Consider the following 19,913-nt stretch of genomic DNA (forward strand, 5'->3'; position numbering starts at 1 on the left):
TGTATCTAGCTCCATGTTGTCCCTATCCTGGGAATGAATACACCATTGGCTCAGAGACAGGAGACAGGATAGAGGGTAATGAGGGTTTCAGACTGGAGGGAGCTACAGGCACATACAAGCTGGGAACTGCTTTCAGTAAAAGGCAATCGATCCCAGGTCACTGCCGAGTGTAATAATCTGATGCCTTTCCCTCACTATCCTCCTCCAATCGCTGGTAAGATCTGCTCCCACACCATGTTCGATCCTAACTGCTGACTATGTTAGATACATTAATACATTGGCTATTGGTGGGGGTGCTTTTAATCCTGGGATCTTGCTGTGTAACTTGCCCTTCAAAATGCTCATGCTCCCCCCTGTCAAGTAATCTATTCTCTCTTTTATCCCGAGGAACTTTTGTTGGGAAACCTGCAACATGAAGATCCAAAATGTTCAGGCCGAGGAAAGCCTTGGACAAGAACAACCTGCAGAGAGTGATCACGGGTTTGAGGCCTGGTCGACAGGCTGCACCCTGTGGGGGCCCACGTGAGTTGTGTTTTTATTTACCCCGAGGTTTAATCTTCTCTGGGGGACCCTGGGCTTTAGGGGCCTCTGGGTAACTGGCTACTGTCAGATTGGGGCTCTGGGGTTTTTAAAACAGATTTGAAGCCTGGGGTAAAAGTATGTCCATCCCCAGGATCTGAGCGGCAGGACTCCCTGAGGGGGAAATTAAAACCCAAATGATGTGACCCTCTCTAAAGACTTGCCATAATGTCAGAGTAATGAGAGTTATAGAGAAGCAGTTTGAGAAAATTCGACAGAGTTAGTGAGAGAAAGATTTGAAAAATTGAGAGAGCTGGGGAAACAGAAGGGGAGAAAGAGGGAGAGATATTTTGAGATTGCAATGATTTCACAATGTTTGATTCTGGAGTGATAGGAAATAATTAAACTGAAGCAACATCACAGAGAGGAGAAATTATCAGAGTAATTAGCTGTTGCTGCATTGTTGCATGTGGGATCTTGCTGTGCACCAGCTGCCCCAATGCTATCACTGCAGGCAGTGAATGTATTAATCAGCTAACCCATTATTTCAAAGTTTTTCCAAGGCTTTGGCATGAAAATTCCGCTCATCGTCCAAAATGTTTGTGTTTGGATGTTGCTGAGAGATTGTCTGTGTCACTGAGAGAGGAAAGCCTGGGATCTTGCTGTGCTATCTCTTTGTAATGATTTTCCTCCTTTGCCTTTCAACTAATGCTGTCTCTTGCCTCCCAAGGAATCTCGCTGGCCACTTGAAGATTCAAAGAGAGAAACTTTGGGATCTGGAGATATTTGAACAAGAGCTCTCTCCAGAGGGAACACGGTCTTGAGGCCTGAGGCCTTGTCGACAGGCTGCACCCCGTGGGGGCCCATGTGAGTTGTGTGTTTATTTACCCCGAGGTTTAATCTCCTCTGGGGGACCCTGGGTTTTAGGGGCCTCTGGGTAACTGGCTCCTGTCAGACTAGGGCTCTGGTGTTTTTAAAATAGATTTGAAGCCTGGGGTTAAACTAACCAGGGCCCTGGGATTTTATACAAACACATCAATCCCCAGTGAGTGTCTGACAGACAGGACTCCCCAAGGAGGGAATTAAAACCTTAAATGAGAAACTCTATCCAAAGACTTGTTCTAATATCAGAATAATGCTACTTGTGGGAGGGGATCTCTCAGTCTCTCTCTCTCTCTCTCTGCACCCCCCCTCTCACACCCTCTCCAGCTTCTTTTGTTGATTTTTCAAACAAATAAAACCGTCCCACACACAGCAATGTGACTCGTGGGTATTTGAAGTGGGGGAGATGGAAATATTTTGCAACACAAGGTGATTGTTTTTGAGTCAAAGGAGTAAAAAAAACAAAAGATGCAGACGGAGAGAGAGTGGGAAGGAGGGATAAGATGTGTCTTTGTAGCTGGGCTGGGAAAGGGAGACAGGATCTGGGGGAGGTGGGAGAGAACGGGGCTCTCCAATATCCCATCACTGCCCAGCTCCAATCACTTCCTTCTAGAAAGTGCCATCCACAAAATTAAATCCTGGGATGGAGGAGGTGATTCTTTAAACAAGATTCCCAAAGAAATCCACAGCCTCCTATTGGATGTAAAGTGGGATTTGAGCACATTCTGGAGCACCAAGGGGACTACCCTGTGGGATCGCACTGTGCATCAATGGCCCATCCTGTGACTTGTCATCATTTTAATGGGGAGGGGTGTGGAGGACAGGATGTGGGATTCTAGGCAGGGAGAGACAGACAGAGAGAACCACTATCGGAAACTGAATTTAGAAAGTGCTGGCATTATTGGGATCTTGCTGTGTGAAAAATGGGGGGCATTTTGCTTGTGGAGCTCTTGTTGTGAGGAGGGGTTGTTGCTGGGGGGGGGGGCACTAGTTCTGGCAGGGGGCAAAGAAGAGGAAATACCCCAGGTATGCCACACCCGGCTGCCTGTGGGATCTTGCTGTGCGCCCCTCAGCCTGCGGGTTGCCCCTGTCTACAGGGCCCGGGCTCCGTTTGCTGACAGTCTGATAGTGGATGGGGTGTATCATCCCTCCTTTCCCCAGCCCAGACCCCCCCACCTCTCCTCACCCTCCCCCCACAATGTGATAGTGATGGGGCTAATGTCTACAGGACAGGGCGGGGAGATGGGAACACACTTTAAATGGGAGGGAGGGGAGGGGAGGGCATTTCATTTGTAGGGGGAACGGAGAGACAGAGAGAGAAAGACACATCCATTCTCGAGAGCAGGAAGAAGCTGAGCAGAGAGATGGAGAGGGGAATAGGGACAGGGAGAGAGGGGAGAGAGAGGTGAGGAGAAGAGAGAGAATGAGAGAGGGACACAGATGGAAGGAGTGAAGGAGAGAGAGTGTGTGTGAGGGAAGGAGGGAGAGAGGGCAAGAAGCAGCTGGAGGGAGCAGGTTAAACACGGAGGGAGGGACAAGATCCAGGCTCTGAGACTGACACCCTTCCATCGAGTCACTGCATCAAGTCTCAGAAAATAAACCTTTGGGGTGGATGGGGGGGGGACTCAGTCAGAAAGCATTTACCCCCTGGGTCCCAGTGAAATCTGTTCCCATTCTCTGGGTTTAAAACCAGGGGGAAGTGCTGATAAAATGGGGAGCTTTGGGAAGTCAATCAGTGATGGGATTTTGTTTGTTTTTCTTGTTTTTTGATTCAAAAGATTTTGGCTTTGATTTAATCAACTTCCATCTCTCTCTGTCTCTCACACCGCCAACCCCGGGATCTTCCCTCTGTGTCTGACTCCGTTTCTCTGTCCCGAATCTTGTTTGTGTTCTCTCCCCACCTCGGTCTCTGTCCCTCTCTCTCTCTCTCTCTACCTGTCTCTATGCCCCCACCCCTCCCTCCCTATCCTCCTGTCTCTGAGGGAGATTTGGACTCAGTATCATGTGGCGTTGCACGTATCATTAACACAGTGGGATCTTGTTGTTCCCTGGGTCTCCTGTTGTTGTCCAAACTGTGGGGGTGGGTGGGGGAAGATAAAGCCCCTTTCTCAGTGAGGAGTGGGGTGGGGCAGGGGGAGGCCTGGGGACTGGGACCTTGCTGTGCATGAAGACACATACAGTCGAATGGCCGGTCAGTCCCTGCACACACTCCCTGTGCCCCCCAGCCCAGGGCCTGGGACACAGCGAGGGGTGGGGGTAGTGAGGGAGGGTGGGGGAATTGTACACAATGGAGACACAGAGGGGGCTTTTATACAGAAATAGGGCAGTATGGGCAGAGGGGACAGTTTAGTGTAGGGGGGTAAATGAAGGCACACAGGGGGAAAGGGGCAATTAGATTGGGGAAGAAGGGGAAAATGGGGGGCTGGAAAATTCCAGGGGTGTGGAAAATTGTAGGTGGGGTCACAAATTAGCCGAAGATGGGGAGGGGTGGGGTTACAGAGGAAGGGGGTAGTAAATGTAGGGGGAATAGAATATTGGGGGCGCCAATATTTGGTGGGGGTGTGGATTGGAAAGGGAAATAAATGGGGATGGGCTGGAAACCCCCCCGAAGTGGGGGAGAGACTGAACATGGGGGTATTGGGAATTGTGGTCAGGAATATAATGGGGGGGGGGGGGGGGGGGGGGGTGGAGGGGACAATATTCAGGAATGAAAATGTGATTGGGTGGAGGTTTATGTAAAGTCCCTATCTCGGGGAGTGAGGGGTAGTGACGCTGTCCCTCAAAAGGTCAGTGAGTGTCTGCACGTGCTCATTGTGTCCCCCCACCATAAAGGGGTGGGTGGGGGAGAGGGTGCTGCCAAATTGGGGACAGGCATAACATCCAGGGATGGGGACAAAACTTTGGGAGGGCAAATAATTAGGGGGAATCCTTAGTGAAAACTGGGGAGCAGGGGGTGTCAGGTAAAACCCCTTTCTGAGTGAGATTGGGGCATGGCGGGAGTGACAAAAATGGCTGGAGAGTGGGATCTTGCTGTGCCCATCCACGGTCAGTCAAAAGGCCAGTCAGTGTCTGCACATGCTCACTGTATGGGGACGCAGTGTGCTATCAGGGAGGAACCGTCTCTACCAGAACGGGGATTCAGCAAGGGGCCATTTGGGGCAAATCCTGGGGGGGCAGGACACTGGGCAATTAATAGAAGGCGGGATAGACACGATGGGCTGAATACCCTCCTCCTGGGCTGTGAGCCAGCAGGGATTCTGGTCTCAGTCACAGCCCAGTCAGGCCCCACAGGCTCCTTTACCCGCTGGCCGGGTATTGGGGGAGGTCAATGAGGAGGGTATATAGGACTCAGAGGGGCTTTTTATATGCGTGGTGGGTGTAATGGAGGGGGACGTTCAGAGGGCAGGAAAAAGGAGGGAAGGGGGCCAGAAAAAAGACGGATGGGCGATAAAACAGAATGGAAAGGGAGGTGGAACACCGGAGAGAGGGATCAACAGAAGGAGAGGGAGAGAGGGATGGGGGAGGGAGTGAGGAGGGAGAAGGAGTGGGGAGGAAGGATGAGGGAATGGGAGTATGGGGAGGGAAAGCAAGGGTGAGGGAAGACCAAGGAGGGAGGGAGGACGAAGGGGGAGGGAGGACGAAGGGGGAGGAAGGACGAAGGGGGAGGGAGGATGGGGTGGGAGGGCGAGGGGGAGGGAGGACGAAGGGGGGAGGGAGGGGGAGGGAGGATGGGGTCGAGGGCAAAGGGGAGGGAGGGCGAGGGAGGATGGGGAAGGGGGAGGGAGAGGGGGGAGGGGGGAGGGAGGGGGGGGAAGGGAGGGAGGACGGAGGTTGGAACAGGCCAGGGTGGGGGGAAACGAGGGCGAAGGGGGTAAGGACAGGTAGAGGGTCCCACCTGGCTGGTCAATGGGAGGAATGAATCCAGTTGGTGGGAGGGAGCAGGGGAAGGGAGGGGGAGGGAGTCGGGCGAGGGAGAGGGAGTCGGGCGAGGGAGAGGGAGTCGGGCGAGGGAGAGGGAGTCGGGCGAGGGAGAGGGAGTCGGGGGAGGGAGAGGGAGTCGGGGGAGGGAGAGGGAGTCGGGGGAGGGAGAGGGAGTCGGGGGAGGGAGAGGGAGTCGGGGGAGGGAGAGGGAGTCGGGGGAGGGAGAGGGAGTCGGGAGAGGGAGAGGGAGTCGGGGGAGGGAGAGGGAGTCGGGAGAGGGAGAGGGAGTCGGGAGAGGGAGAGGGAGTCGGGAGAGGGAGAGGGAGTCGGGGGAGGGAGAGGGAGTCGGGGGAGGGAGGAGGGAGGAGGGAGTCGGGGGAGGGAGGAGGGAGTCGGGGGAGGGAGGAGGGAGTCGGGGGAGGGAGGAGGGAGTCGGGGGAGGGAGGAGGGAGGAGGGAGTCGGGGGAGGGAGGAGGGAGTCGGGGGAGGGAGGAGGGAGTCGGGGGAGGGAGGAGGGAGTCGGGGGAGGGAGGAGGGAGTCGGGGGAGGGAGGAGGGAGTCGGGGGAGGGAGGAGGGAGTCGGGGGAGGGAGGAGGGAGTCGGGGGAGGGAGGAGGGAGTCGGGGGAGGGAGGAGGGAGTCGGGGGAGGGAGGAGGGAGTCGGGGGAGGGAGGAGGGAGTCGGGGGAGGGAGGAGGGAGTCGGGGGAGGGAGGAGGGAGTCGGGCGAGGGAGGAGGGAGTCGGGCGAGGGAGGAGGGAGTCGGGCGAGGGAGGAGGGAGTCGGGCGAGGGAGAGGGAGTCGGGCGAGGGAGAGGGAGTCGGGCGAGGGAGAGGGAGTCGGGCGAGGGAGAGGGAGTCGGGCGAGGGAGAGGGAGTCGGGCGAGGGAGAGGGAGTCGGGCGAGGGAGAGGGAGTCGGGCGAGGGAGAGGGAGTCGGGCGAGGGAGAGGGAGTCGGGCGAGGGAGAGGGAGTCGGGCGAGGGAGAGGGAGTCGGGCGAGGGAGAGGGAGTCGGGCGAGGGAGAGGGAGTCGGGCGAGGGAGAGGGAGTCGGGCGAGGGAGAGGGAGTCGGGCGAGGGAGAGGGAGTCGGGCGAGGGAGAGGGAGTCGGGCGAGGGAGAGGGAGTCGGGCGAGGGAGAGGGAGTCGGGCGAGGGAGAGGGAGTCGGGCGAGGGAGAGGGAGTCGGGCGAGGGAGAGGGAGTCGGGCGAGGGAGAGGGAGTCGGGCGAGGGAGAGGGAGTCGGGCGAGGGAGAGGGAGTCGGGCGAGGGAGAGGGAGTCGGGCGAGGGAGAGGGAGTCGGGCGAGGGAGAGGGAGTCGGGCGAGGGAGAGGGAGTCGGGCGAGGGAGAGGGAGTCGGGCGAGGGAGAGGGAGTCGGGCGAGGGAGAGGGAGTCGGGCGAGGGAGAGGGAGTCGGGCGAGGGAGAGGGAGTCGGGCGAGGGAGAGGGAGTCGGGCGAGGGAGAGGGAGTCGGGCGAGGGAGAGGGAGTCGGGCGAGGGAGAGGGAGTCGGGCGAGGGAGAGGGAGTCGGGCGAGGGAGAGGGAGTCGGGCGAGGGAGAGGGAGTCGGGCGAGGGAGAGGGAGTCGGGCGAGGGAGAGGGAGTCGGGCGAGGGAGAGGGAGTCGGGCGAGGGAGAGGGAGTCGGGCGAGGGAGAGGGAGTCGGGCGAGGGAGAGGGAGTCGGGCGAGGGAGAGGGAGTCGGGCGAGGGAGAGGGAGTCGGGCGAGGGAGAGGGAGTCGGGCGAGGGAGAGGGAGTCGGGCGAGGGAGAGGGAGTCGGGCGAGGGAGAGGGAGTCGGGCGAGGGAGAGGGAGTCGGGCGAGGGAGAGGGAGTCGGGCGAGGGAGAGGGAGTCGGGCGAGGGAGAGGGAGTCGGGCGAGGGAGAGGGAGTCGGGCGAGGGAGAGGGAGTCGGGCGAGGGAGAGGGAGTCGGGCGAGGGAGAGGGAGTCGGGCGAGGGAGAGGGAGTCGGGCGAGGGAGAGGGAGTCGGGCGAGGGAGAGGGAGTCGGGCGAGGGAGAGGGAGTCGGGCGAGGGAGAGGGAGTCGGGCGAGGGAGAGGGAGTCGGGCGAGGGAGAGGGAGTCGGGCGAGGGAGAGGGAGTCGGGCGAGGGAGAGGGAGTCGGGCGAGGGAGAGGGAGTCGGGCGAGGGAGAGGGAGTCGGGCGAGGGAGAGGGAGTCGGGCGAGGGAGAGGGAGTCGGGCGAGGGAGAGGGAGTCGGGCGAGGGAGAGGGGGTCGGGCGAGGGAGAGGGGGTCGGGCGAGGGAGAGGGGGTCGGGCGAGGGAGAGGGGGTCGGGCGAGGGAGAGGGGGTCGGGCGAGGGAGAGGGGGTCGGGCGAGGGAGAGGGGGTCGGGCGAGGGAGAGGGGGTCGGGCGAGGGAGAGGGGGTCGGGCGAGGGAGAGGGGGTCGGGCGAGGGAGAGGGGGTCGGGCGAGGGAGAGGGGGTCGGGCGAGGGAGAGGGGGTCGGGCGAGGGAGAGGGGGTCGGGCGAGGGAGAGGGGGTCGGGCGAGGGAGAGGGGGTCGGGCGAGGGAGAGGGGGTCGGGCGAGGGAGAGGGGGTCGGGCGAGGGAGAGGGGGTCGGGCGAGGGAGAGGGGGTCGGGCGAGGGAGAGGGGGTCGGGCGAGGGAGAGGGGGTCGGGCGAGGGAGAGGGGGTCGGGCGAGGGAGAGGGGGTCGGGCGAGGGAGAGGGGGTCGGGCGAGGGAGAGGGGGTCGGGCGAGGGAGAGGGGGTCGGGCGAGGGAGAGGGGGTCGGGCGAGGGAGAGGGGGTCGGGCGAGGGAGAGGGGGTCGGGCGAGGGAGAGGGGGTCGGGCGAGGGAGAGGGGGTCGGGCGAGGGAGAGGGGGTCGGGCGAGGGAGAGGGGGTCGGGCGAGGGAGAGGGGGTCGGGCGAGGGAGAGGGGGTCGGGCGAGGGAGAGGGGGTCGGGCGAGGGAGAGGGGGTCGGGCGAGGGAGAGGGGGTCGGGCGAGGGAGAGGGGGTCGGGCGAGGGAGAGGGGGTCGGGCGAGGGAGAGGGGGTCGGGCGAGGGAGAGGGGGTCGGGCGAGGGAGAGGGGGTCGGGCGAGGGAGAGGGGGTCGGGCGAGGGAGAGGGGGTCGGGCGAGGGAGAGGGGGTCGGGCGAGGGAGAGGGGGTCGGGCGAGGGAGAGGGGGTCGGGCGAGGGAGAGGGGGTCGGGCGAGGGAGAGGGGGTCGGGCGAGGGAGAGGGGGTCGGGCGAGGGAGAGGGGGTCGGGCGAGGGAGAGGGGGTCGGGCGAGGGAGAGGGGGTCGGGCGAGGGAGAGGGGGTCGGGCGAGGGAGAGGGGGTCGGGCGAGGGAGAGGGGGTCGGGCGAGGGAGAGGGGGTCGGGCGAGGGAGAGGGGGTCGGGCGAGGGAGAGGGGGTCGGGCGAGGGAGAGGGGGTCGGGCGAGGGAGAGGGGGTCGGGCGAGGGAGAGGGGGTCGGGCGAGGGAGAGGGGGTCGGGCGAGGGAGAGGGGGTCGGGCGAGGGAGAGGGGGTCGGGCGAGGGAGAGGGGGTCGGGCGAGGGAGAGGGGGTCGGGCGAGGGAGAGGGGGTCGGGCGAGGGAGAGGGGGTCGGGCGAGGGAGAGGGGGTCGGGCGAGGGAGAGGGGGTCGGGCGAGGGAGAGGGGGTCGGGCGAGGGAGAGGGGGTCGGGCGAGGGAGAGGGGGTCGGGCGAGGGAGAGGGGGTCGGGCGAGGGAGAGGGGGTCGGGCGAGGGAGAGGGGGTCGGGCGAGGGAGAGGGGGTCGGGCGAGGGAGAGGGGGTCGGGCGAGGGAGAGGGGGTCGGGCGAGGGAGAGGGGGTCGGGCGAGGGAGAGGGGGTCGGGCGAGGGAGAGGGGGTCGGGCGAGGGAGAGGGGGTCGGGCGAGGGAGAGGGGGTCGGGCGAGGGAGAGGGGGTCGGGCGAGGGAGAGGGGGTCGGGCGAGGGAGAGGGGGTCGGGCGAGGGAGAGGGGGTCGGGCGAGGGAGAGGGGGTCGGGCGAGGGAGAGGGGGTCGGGCGAGGGAGAGGGGGTCGGGCGAGGGAGAGGGGGTCGGGCGAGGGAGAGGGGGTCGGGCGAGGGAGAGGGGGTCGGGCGAGGGAGAGGGGGTCGGGCGAGGGAGAGGGGGTCGGGCGAGGGAGAGGGGGTCGGGCGAGGGAGAGGGGGTCGGGCGAGGGAGAGGGGGTCGGGCGAGGGAGAGGGGGTCGGGCGAGGGAGAGGGGGTCGGGCGAGGGAGAGGGGGTCGGGCGAGGGAGAGGGGGTCGGGCGAGGGAGAGGGGGTCGGGCGAGGGAGAGGGGGTCGGGCGAGGGAGAGGGGGTCGGGCGAGGGAGAGGGGGTCGGGCGAGGGAGAGGGGGTCGGGCGAGGGAGAGGGGGTCGGGCGAGGGAGAGGGGGTCGGGCGAGGGAGAGGGGGTCGGGCGAGGGAGAGGGGGTCGGGCGAGGGAGAGGGGGTCGGGCGAGGGAGAGGGGGTCGGGCGAGGGAGAGGGGGTCGGGCGAGGGAGAGGGGGTCGGGCGAGGGAGAGGGGGTCGGGCGAGGGAGAGGGGGTCGGGCGAGGGAGAGGGGGTCGGGCGAGGGAGAGGGGGTCGGGCGAGGGAGAGGGGGTCGGGCGAGGGAGAGGGGGTCGGGCGAGGGAGAGGGGGTCGGGCGAGGGAGAGGGGGTCGGGCGAGGGAGAGGGGGTCGGGCGAGGGAGAGGGGGTCGGGCGAGGGAGAGGGGGTCGGGCGAGGGAGAGGGGGTCGGGCGAGGGAGAGGGGGTCGGGCGAGGGAGAGGGGGTCGGGCGAGGGAGAGGGGGTCGGGCGAGGGAGAGGGGGTCGGGCGAGGGAGAGGGGGTCGGGCGAGGGAGAGGGGGTCGGGCGAGGGAGAGGGGGTCGGGCGAGGGAGAGGGGGTCGGGCGAGGGAGAGGGGGTCGGGCGAGGGAGAGGGGGTCGGGCGAGGGAGAGGGGGTCGGGCGAGGGAGAGGGGGTCGGGCGAGGGAGAGGGGGTCGGGCGAGGGAGAGGGGGTCGGGCGAGGGAGAGGGGGTCGGGCGAGGGAGAGGGGGTCGGGCGAGGGAGAGGGGGTCGGGCGAGGGAGAGGGGGTCGGGCGAGGGAGAGGGGGTCGGGCGAGGGAGAGGGGGTCGGGCGAGGGAGAGGGGGTCGGGCGAGGGAGAGGGGGTCGGGCGAGGGAGAGGGGGTCGGGCGAGGGAGAGGGGGTCGGGCGAGGGAGAGGGGGTCGGGCGAGGGAGAGGGGGTCGGGCGAGGGAGAGGGGGTCGGGCGAGGGAGAGGGGGTCGGGCGAGGGAGAGGGGGTCGGGCGAGGGAGAGGGGGTCGGGCGAGGGAGAGGGGGTCGGGCGAGGGAGAGGGGGTCGGGCGAGGGAGAGGGGGTCGGGCGAGGGAGAGGGGGTCGGGCGAGGGAGAGGGGGTCGGGCGAGGGAGAGGGGGTCGGGCGAGGGAGAGGGGGTCGGGCGAGGGAGAGGGGGTCGGGCGAGGGAGAGGGGGTCGGGCGAGGGAGAGGGGGTCGGGCGAGGGAGAGGGGGTCGGGCGAGGGAGAGGGGGTCGGGCGAGGGAGAGGGGGTCGGGCGAGGGAGAGGGGGTCGGGCGAGGGAGAGGGGGTCGGGCGAGGGAGAGGGGGTCGGGCGAGGGAGAGGGGGTCGGGCGAGGGAGAGGGGGTCGGGCGAGGGAGAGGGGGTCGGGCGAGGGAGAGGGGGTCGGGCGAGGGAGAGGGGGTCGGGCGAGGGAGAGGGGGTCGGGCGAGGGAGAGGGGGTCGGGCGAGGGAGAGGGGGTCGGGCGAGGGAGAGGGGGTCGGGCGAGGGAGAGGGGGTCGGGCGAGGGAGAGGGGGTCGGGCGAGGGAGAGGGGGTCGGGCGAGGGAGAGGGGGTCGGGCGAGGGAGAGGGGGTCGGGCGAGGGAGAGGGGGTCGGGCGAGGGAGAGGGGGTCGGGCGAGGGAGAGGGGGTCGGGCGAGGGAGAGGGGGTCGGGCGAGGGAGAGGGGGTCGGGCGAGGGAGAGGGGGTCGGGCGAGGGAGAGGGGGTCGGGCGAGGGAGAGGGGGTCGGGCGAGGGAGAGGGGGTCGGGCGAGGGAGAGGGGGTCGGGCGAGGGAGAGGGGGTCGGGCGAGGGAGAGGGGGTCGGGCGAGGGAGAGGGGGTCGGGCGAGGGAGAGGGGGTCGGGCGAGGGAGAGGGGGTCGGGCGAGGGAGAGGGGGTCGGGCGAGGGAGAGGGGGTCGGGCGAGGGAGAGGGGGTCGGGCGAGGGAGAGGGGGTCGGGCGAGGGAGAGGGGGTCGGGCGAGGGAGAGGGGGTCGGGCGAGGGAGAGGGGGTCGGGCGAGGGAGAGGGGGTCGGGCGAGGGAGAGGGGGTCGGGCGAGGGAGAGGGGGTCGGGCGAGGGAGAGGGGGTCGGGCGAGGGAGAGGGGGTCGGGCGAGGGAGAGGGGGTCGGGCGAGGGAGAGGGGGTCGGGCGAGGGAGAGGGGGTCGGGCGAGGGAGAGGGGGTCGGGCGAGGGAGAGGGGGTCGGGCGAGGGAGAGGGGGTCGGGCGAGGGAGAGGGGGTCGGGCGAGGGAGAGGGGGTCGGGCGAGGGAGAGGGGGTCGGGCGAGGGAGAGGGGGTCGGGCGAGGGAGAGGGGGTCGGGCGAGGGAGAGGGGGTCGGGCGAGGGAGAGGGGGTCGGGCGAGGGAGAGGGGGTCGGGCGAGGGAGAGGGGGTCGGGCGAGGGAGAGGGGGTCGGGCGAGGGAGAGGGGGTCGGGCGAGGGAGAGGGGGTCGGGCGAGGGAGAGGGGGTCGGGCGAGGGAGAGGGGGTCGGGCGAGGGAGAGGGGGTCGGGCGAGGGAGAGGGGGTCGGGCGAGGGAGAGGGGGTCGGGCGAGGGAGAGGGGGTCGGGCGAGGGAGAGGGGGTCGGGCGAGGGAGAGGGGGTCGGGCGAGGGAGAGGGGGTCGGGCGAGGGAGAGGGGGTCGGGCGAGGGAGAGGGGGTCGGGCGAGGGAGAGGGGGTCGGGCGAGGGAGAGGGGGTCGGGCGAGGGAGAGGGGGTCGGGCGAGGGAGAGGGGGTCGGGCGAGGGAGAGGGGGTCGGGCGAGGGAGAGGGGGTCGGGCGAGGGAGAGGGGGTCGGGCGAGGGAGAGGGGGTCGGGCGAGGGAGAGGGGGTCGGGCGAGGGAGAGGGGGTCGGGCGAGGGAGAGGGGGTCGGGCGAGGGAGAGGGGGTCGGGCGAGGGAGAGGGGGTCGGGCGAGGGAGAGGGGGTCGGGCGAGGGAGAGGGGGTCGGGCGAGGGAGAGGGGGTCGGGCGAGGGAGAGGGGGTCGGGCGAGGGAGAGGGGGTCGGGCGAGGGAGAGGGGGTCGGGCGAGGGAGAGGGGGTCGGGCGAGGGAGAGGGGGTCGGGCGAGGGAGAGGGGGTCGGGCGAGGGAGAGGGGGTCGGGCGAGGGAGAGGGGGTCGGGCGAGGGAGAGGGGGTCGGGCGAGGGAGAGGGGGTCGGGCGAGGGAGAGGGGGTCGGGCGAGGGAGAGGGGGTCGGGCGAGGGAGAGGGGGTCGGGCGAGGGAGAGGGGGTCGGGCGAGGGAGAGGGGGTCGGGCGAGGGAGAGGGGGTCGGGCGAGGGAGAGGGGGTCGGGCGAGGGAGAGGGGGTCGGGCGAGGGAGAGGGGGTCGGGCGAGGGAGAGGGGGTCGGGCGAGGGAGAGGGGGTCGGGCGAGGGAGAGGGGGTCGGGCGAGGGAGAGGGGGTCGGGCGAGGGAGAGGGGGTCGGGCGAGGGAGAGGGGGTCGGGCGAGGGAGAGGGGGTCGGGCGAGGGAGAGGGGGTCGGGCGAGGGAGAGGGGGTCGGGCGAGGGAGAGGGGGTCGGGCGAGGGAGAGGGGGTCGGGCGAGGGAGAGGGGGTCGGGCGAGGGAGAGGGGGTCGGGCGAGGGAGAGGGGGTCGGGCGAGGGAGAGGGGGTCGGGCGAGGGAGAGGGGGTCGGGCGAGGGAGAGGGGGTCGGGCGAGGGAGAGGGGGTCGGGCGAGGGAGAGGGGGTCGGGCGAGGGAGAGGGGGTCGGGCGAGGGAGAGGGGGTCGGGCGAGGGAGAGGGGGTCGGGCGAGGGAGAGGGGGTCGGGCGAGGGAGAGGGGGTCGGGCGAGGGAGAGGGGGTCGGGCGAGGGAGAGGGGGTCGGGCGAGGGAGAGGGGGTCGGGCGAGGGAGAGGGGGTCGGGCGAGGGAGAGGGGGTCGGGCGAGGGAGAGGGGGTCGGGCGAGGGAGAGGGGGTCGGGCGAGGGAGAGGGGGTCGGGCGAGGGAGAGGGGGTCGGGCGAGGGAGAGGGGGTCGGGCGAGGGAGAGGGGGTCGGGCGAGGGAGAGGGGGTCGGGCGAGGGAGAGGGGGTCGGGCGAGGGAGAGGGGGTCGGGCGAGGGAGAGGGGGTCGGGCGAGGGAGAGGGGGTCGGGCGAGGGAGAGGGGGTCGGGCGAGGGAGAGGGGGTCGGGCGAGGGAGAGGGGGTCGGGCGAGGGAGAGGGGGTCGGGCGAGGGAGAGGGGGTCGGGCGAGGGAGAGGGGGTCGGGCGAGGGAGAGGGGGTCGGGCGAGGGAGAGGGGGTCGGGCGAGGGAGAGGGGGTCGGGCGAGGGAGAGGGGGTCGGGCGAGGGAGAGGGGGTCGGGCGAGGGAGAGGGGGTCGGGCGAGGGAGAGGGGGTCGGGCGAGGGAGAGGGGGTCGGGCGAGGGAGAGGGGGTCGGGCGAGGGAGAGGGGGTCGGGCGAGGGAGAGGGGGTCGGGCGAGGGAGAGGGGGTCGGGCGAGGGAGAGGGGGTCGGGCGAGGGAGAGGGGGTCGGGCGAGGGAGAGGGGGTCGGGCGAGGGAGAGGGGGTCGGGCGAGGGAGAGGGGGTCGGGCGAGGGAGAGGGGGTCGGGCGAGGGAGAGGGGGTCGGGCGAGGGAGAGGGGGTCGGGCGAGGGAGAGGGGGTCGGGCGAGGGAGAGGGGGTCGGGCGAGGGAGAGGGGGTCGGGCGAGGGAGAGGGAGTCGGGCGAGGGAGAGGGAGTCGGGCGAGGGAGAGGGAGTCGGGCGAGGGAGAGGGGGTCGGGCGAGGGAGAGGGAGTCGGGCGAGGGAGAGGGAGTCGGGCGAGGGAGAGGGAGTCGGGCGAGGGAGAGGGAGTCGGGCGAGGGAGAGGGAGTCGGGCGAGGGAGAGGGAGTCGGGCGAGGGAGAGGGAGTCGGGCGAGGGAGAGGGAGTCGGGCGAGGGAGAGGGAGTCGGGCGAGGGAGAGGGAGTCGGGCGAGGGAGAGGGAGTCGGGCGAGGGAGAGGGAGTCGGGCGAGGGAGAGGGAGTCGGGCGAGGGAGAGGGAGTCGGGCGAGGGAGAGGGAGTCGGGCGAGGGAGAGGGAGTCGGGCGAGGGAGAGGGAGTCGGGCGAGGGAGAGGGGGTCGGGCGAGGGAGAGGGGGTCGGGCGAGGGAGAGGGGGTCGGGCGAGGGAGAGGGGGTCGGGCGAGGGAGAGGGGGTCGGGCGAGGGAGAGGGGGTCGGGCGAGGGAGAGGGAGTCGGGGGAGGGAGAGGGAGTCGGGGGAGGGAGAGGGAGTCGGGGGAGGGAGCAGGGGAAGGGAGGGGGAGGGAGTCGGGGGAGGGAGAGGGAGGTTATTTGAAATTGGAGAACTCCGTGTTGAGTCCTCCGGGCTGTCGGTTGCCAATTTGTGGTGTGGTTCGTTGAGGCAATGCAGGAGGTCGAGGATGGTCATGTTGGAAAGGGAGTGGTTGGGGGGAATTGAACTGGGTGATCACTGGGAGGTCCGTGCAGGCCCTGTGGGCCCGGCCGTGATGCTCGGTGAACCGTTCCCTAAGTTTCCGTTGGGTCTCCCGATGTAGAGAAGCCCACACTGGGAGCACCTGATACTGGAAACACGGTTGGATGAGAGGCAGGTGATCCTCTGTCTCCCCTGGAAGGAGGGTTTGGGGGCCCTGGGTGGAGGTGAGGGGGCTGGGGGTGTAACAGCAGGTTTTGCATCTTTCTGGCAGCAGGGGAAGGTACCTGGGGGTTTGGGGGGTGAGAGTAGTACAAACCCATGGAGTGTCAAAGGGAACGGTCCTTGTGGAAGGCAGAGGGGGATGGGGGAAGGGGAAGGTGGTCTTGGTGGAAAGCAAGTTCCTGATCCCAAAACAAATGGTCCCATTGATTCCGAGATCTGGTCCTGGATTATAACGCTGACCGGGGCGGTGGGGGTGACCATGGGACTATTTTGACATTGGGACAGGGGCTAGGGAGATGCTCACTGCAGAATCCTCCCCATTCGCCTGGTTCTGGTTGTTATCTCAGTGTTCGGGTTATTCCAGTTATATTCAGGGACAACCCTCAGGATTTGATGGGAACGTGTCGGGACTGGTGGCGACAGATGGGGCCTGGTGACGGAGAGGTCAAATGGGGAGAGATGGGGTCAAATGGGGAGAGGTGGGGACAGAGGGGGACTGGAGGGGAAATGGGGGGGGTAACGGGGCGGACGGGGGGACTGATGGGGGACGGAGAGGGACTAGTGGGGATAGAATGGGAATGATGGGGACGGGGAAACAAGCGGGCCCTGGTGGCGACAGATGGCGACTGGCGGTGACTGACGGGGATAGAATGGGAATGATGTGGACTGGTGGGGACAGAGGGCGAAAAGCAGTGACAGAGGGGGACTGGCGAGGACAGACGGCCACAGACGGGGACTGAGGGGGAGAAATGGGGAGAGAGGGATCAGAGCTGGACTGGTGGGGACCCGCAGGGCAGGTAGGGATGGATGGCGAGAGAGGGGGACAGGGAGGATAAGAGGGGGACAGGTGGGGCCTGGTGGGACCAGATGGGGACAGAATGGGAATGATGGGGACAGAATGGGAATGATGGGGAGAAAATGGGAATGATGGGGAGAGAATGGGAATGATGGGGAGAGAATGGGAATGATGGGGAGAGAATGGGAATGATGGGGAGAGAATGGGAATGATGGGGAGAGAATGGGAATGATGGCGACAGATGCAACAGGTGGGGACTGACGGGGAGAGAGGGGGTCAGAGGTGAACAGAGGGGAACAGAGTGCGACGGGGAGTGACGGATGGGGCCTGGAGGCGACGAATTGGGCTGGAGGGGGCCGGGTGGGAACAGAGGGGGCCCGACGGTGACAGAGGGGGCCGGGTGGTGACAGGTGGGGCCATGTGGTGGCAGATGGGGATAGGTGGCGACGGATGGGCACTGGTGGGGACAGATGGTGACAAGTGGCGACAGATGGGGTAGTGGTGGAGACAGGTGGTGACAGGTGGGACCTGGTGGCGACAGATGGGGCCCGGTGGTGACAGGTGGGACCTGGTGGCAACTGATGGCGACAGGTGGGGACTGGTGCGACAGGAGGGGACCGGTGGCGACTGATGGCGACAGGTGGGGACCGGTGGCGACAGGTGGGGACCGGTGGCGACAGGTGGGGACCGGTGGGGACTCGAGGCGGCCACAGGTGGGGCCTGGTGGCGACAGGTGGGGACCGGTGGCGACAGGTGGGGACCGGTGGGGACAGGTGGGTCCCGGTGGCGACAGGTGAGGACCGGTGGCGACAGGTGAGGACCGGTGGGGACCGGTGGGGACAGGTGGGGACTCGAGGCGGCCACAGGTGGGGCCTGGTGGCCACAGGTGGGGCGTGGTGGGGACCGGTGGTGACAGGTGGCGACAGGTGGCGACAGGTGGAGGCAGGTGGGGCCTAATGGGGACTGGTGGAGACAGGTTTGAACCGGTGGCGACAGAAGGGAGAGAGGGGGGAGGGGGGGAACAAAGAGGGATTGGTGGTGACTGATGGGGACAGAGGGGGACTGATGGGGATAGAATGGGAATGATGGGGACTGGTGGGGACAGAGGGCGACTGGCGGTGACTGATAGGGAGAGAAGGAGACAGGTGGGTGACAGGAGGGTGACAAATGGTTCTGATGGTGACGGTGGGGACACGGAGGCTGGAGGGGGGAAGGAGACGGGGGGGGAAGGAGACGGGGGGGGGAGAGAGAGGAGACGGGGGGGGGGGGGGGAGAGAGGAGACGGGGCGAGGGTGAGAGGAGACGGGGGAGGGGAGAGGAGACGGGGGAGGGGAGAGGAGACGGGGGAGGGGAGAGGAGACGGGGGGGGAGAGGAGACGGGGGGGGGGAGAGGAGACGGGGGGGGGAGAGGAGACGGGGGGGGGGGAGAGGAGACGGGGGGGGGAGAGGAGACGGGGGGGGGAGAGGAGACGGGGGGGGGAGAGGAGACGGGGGTGGGAGGAGACGGGGGGTGGGGAAGGAGACGGGGGGTGGGGAAGGAGACGGGGGTGGGGAAGGAGACGGGGGGTGGGGAAGGAGACGGGGGGTGGGGAAGGAGACGGGGGGTGGGGAAGGAGACGGGGGGTGGGGAAGGAGACGGGGGGTGGGGAAGGAGACGGGGGGTGGGGAAGGAGACGGGGGGTGGGGAAGGAGACGGGGGGTGGGGAAGGAGACGGGGGGTGGGGAAGGAGACGGGGGGTGGGGAAGGAGACGGGGGGTGGGGAAGGAGACGGGGGGTGGGGAAGGAGACGGGGGGTGGGGAAGGAGACGGGGGGTGGGGAAGGAGACGGGGGGTGGGGAAGGAGACGGGGGGTGGGGAAGGAGACGGGGGGTGGGGAAGGAGACGGGGGGTGGGGAAGGAGACGGGGGGTGGGGAAGGAGACGGGGGGTGGGGAAGGAGACGGGGGGTGGGGAAGGAGACGGGGGGTGGGGAAGGAGACGGGGGGTGGGGAAGGAGACGGGGGGTGGGGAAGGAGACGGGGGGTGGGGAAGGAGACGGGGGGTGGGGAAGGAGACGGGGGGTGGGGAAGGAGACGGGGGGTGGGGAAGGAGACGGGGGGTGGGGAAGGAGACGGGGGGTGGGGAAGGAGACGGGGGGTGGGGAAGGAGACGGGGGGTGGGGAAGGAGACGGGGGGTGGGGAAGGAGACGGGGGGTGGGGAAGGAGACGGGGGGTGGGGAAGGAGACGGGGGGTGGGGAAGGAGACGGGGGGTGGGGAAGGAGACGGGGGGTGGGGAAGGAGACGGGGGGTGGGGAAGGAGACGGGGGGTGGGGAAGGAGACGGGGGGTGGGGAAGGAGACGGGGGGTGGGGAAGGAGACGGGGGGTGGGGAAGGAGACGGGGGGTGGGGAAGGAGACGGGGGGTGGGGAAGGAGACGGGGGGTGGGGAAGGAGACGGGGGGTGGGGAAGGAGACGGGGGGTGGGGAAGGAGACGGGGGGTGGGGAAGGAGACGGGGGGTGGGGAAGGAGACGGGGGGTGGGGAAGGAGACGGGGGGTGGGGAAGGAGACGGGGGGTGGGGAAGGAGACGGGGGGTGGGGAAGGAGACGGGGGGTGGGGAAGGAGACGGGGGGTGGGGAAGGAGACGGGGGGTGGGGAAGGAGACGGGGGGTGGGGAAGGAGACGGGGGGTGGGGAAGGAGACGGGGGGTGGGGAAGGAGACGGGGGGTGGGGAAGGAGACGGGGGGTGGGGAAGGAGACGGGGGGTGGGGAAGGAGACGGGGGGTGGGGAAGGAGACGGGGGGTGGGGAAGGAGACGGGGGGTGGGGAAGGAGACGGGGGGTGGGGAAGGAGACGGGGGGTGGGGAAGGAGACGGGGGGTGGGGAAGGAGACGGGGGGTGGGGAAGGAGACGGGGGGTGGGGAAGGAGACGGGGGGTGGGGAAGGAGACGGGGGGGGGGGGGAAGGAGACGGGGGGGGGGAAGGAGACGGGGGGGGGGGGGAAGGAGACGGGGGGGGGGAAAGGAGACGGGGGGAAGGAGAAAGGAGACGGGGGGAAGGAGAAAGGAGACGGGGGGAAGGAGAAAGGAGACGGGGGGGGGAAAGAGACGGGGGGGGGGAAAGAGACGGGGGGGGGGAAAGAGACGGGGGGGGGGGAAAGAGACGGGGGGGGGGAAAGAGACGGGGGGGGGAAAAGAGACGGGGGGGGGAAAAGAGACGGGGGGGGGAAAAGAGACGGGGGGGGGAAAAGAGACGGGGGGGGGGAAAGAGACGGGGGGGGGGGGAAGGAGACGGGGGGGGGGGGAGGAGACGGGGGGGGGGGAGGAGACGGGGGGGGGGGAGGAGACGGGGGGGGGGGAGGAGACGGGGGGGGGGGAGGAGACGGGGGGGGGGAGGAGACGGGGGGGGGGGAGGGAGACGGGGGGGGGGGGGAGGAGACGGGGGGGGGGAAGGAGACGGGGGGGGGGGAAGGAGACGGGGGGGGGGAAGGAGACGGGGGGGGGGGAAGGAGACGGGGGGGGGGAAGGAGACGGGGGGGGGGAAGGAGACGGGGGGGGGGGGAAGGAGACGGGGGGGGGGGAAGGAGACGGGGGGGGGAAGGAGACGGGGGGGGGGAAGGAGACGGGGGGGGGAAGGAGACGGGGGGGGGGAAGGAGACGGGGGGGGGGGGGGGGAGGGAGACGGGGGGGGGGGAAGGAGACGGGGGGGGGGAAGGAGACGGGGGGGGGAAGGAGACGGGGAGGGGAAGGAGACGGGGGGGGAGAGGAGACGGGGGGGGAGAGGAGACGGGGGGGGGAGAGGAGACGGGGGGGGGAGAGGAGACGGGGGGGGAGAGGAGACGGGGGGGGAGAGGAGACGGGGGGGGAGAGGAGACGGGGGGGGAGAGGAGACGGGGGGGGAGAGGAGACGGGGGGGGAGAGGAGACGGGGGGGGAGAGGAGACGGGGGGGGAGAGGAGACGGGGGGGGAGAGGAGACGGGGGGGGAGAG

The sequence above is a fragment of the Chiloscyllium plagiosum genome, unplaced genomic scaffold, assembly GCF_037043375.1.
Source record: "Chiloscyllium plagiosum isolate Xiang-an unplaced genomic scaffold, Cpla_swu_hap1 HiC_scaffold_43, whole genome shotgun sequence".
Lineage (NCBI taxonomy): Eukaryota > Metazoa > Chordata > Chondrichthyes > Orectolobiformes > Hemiscylliidae > Chiloscyllium > Chiloscyllium plagiosum.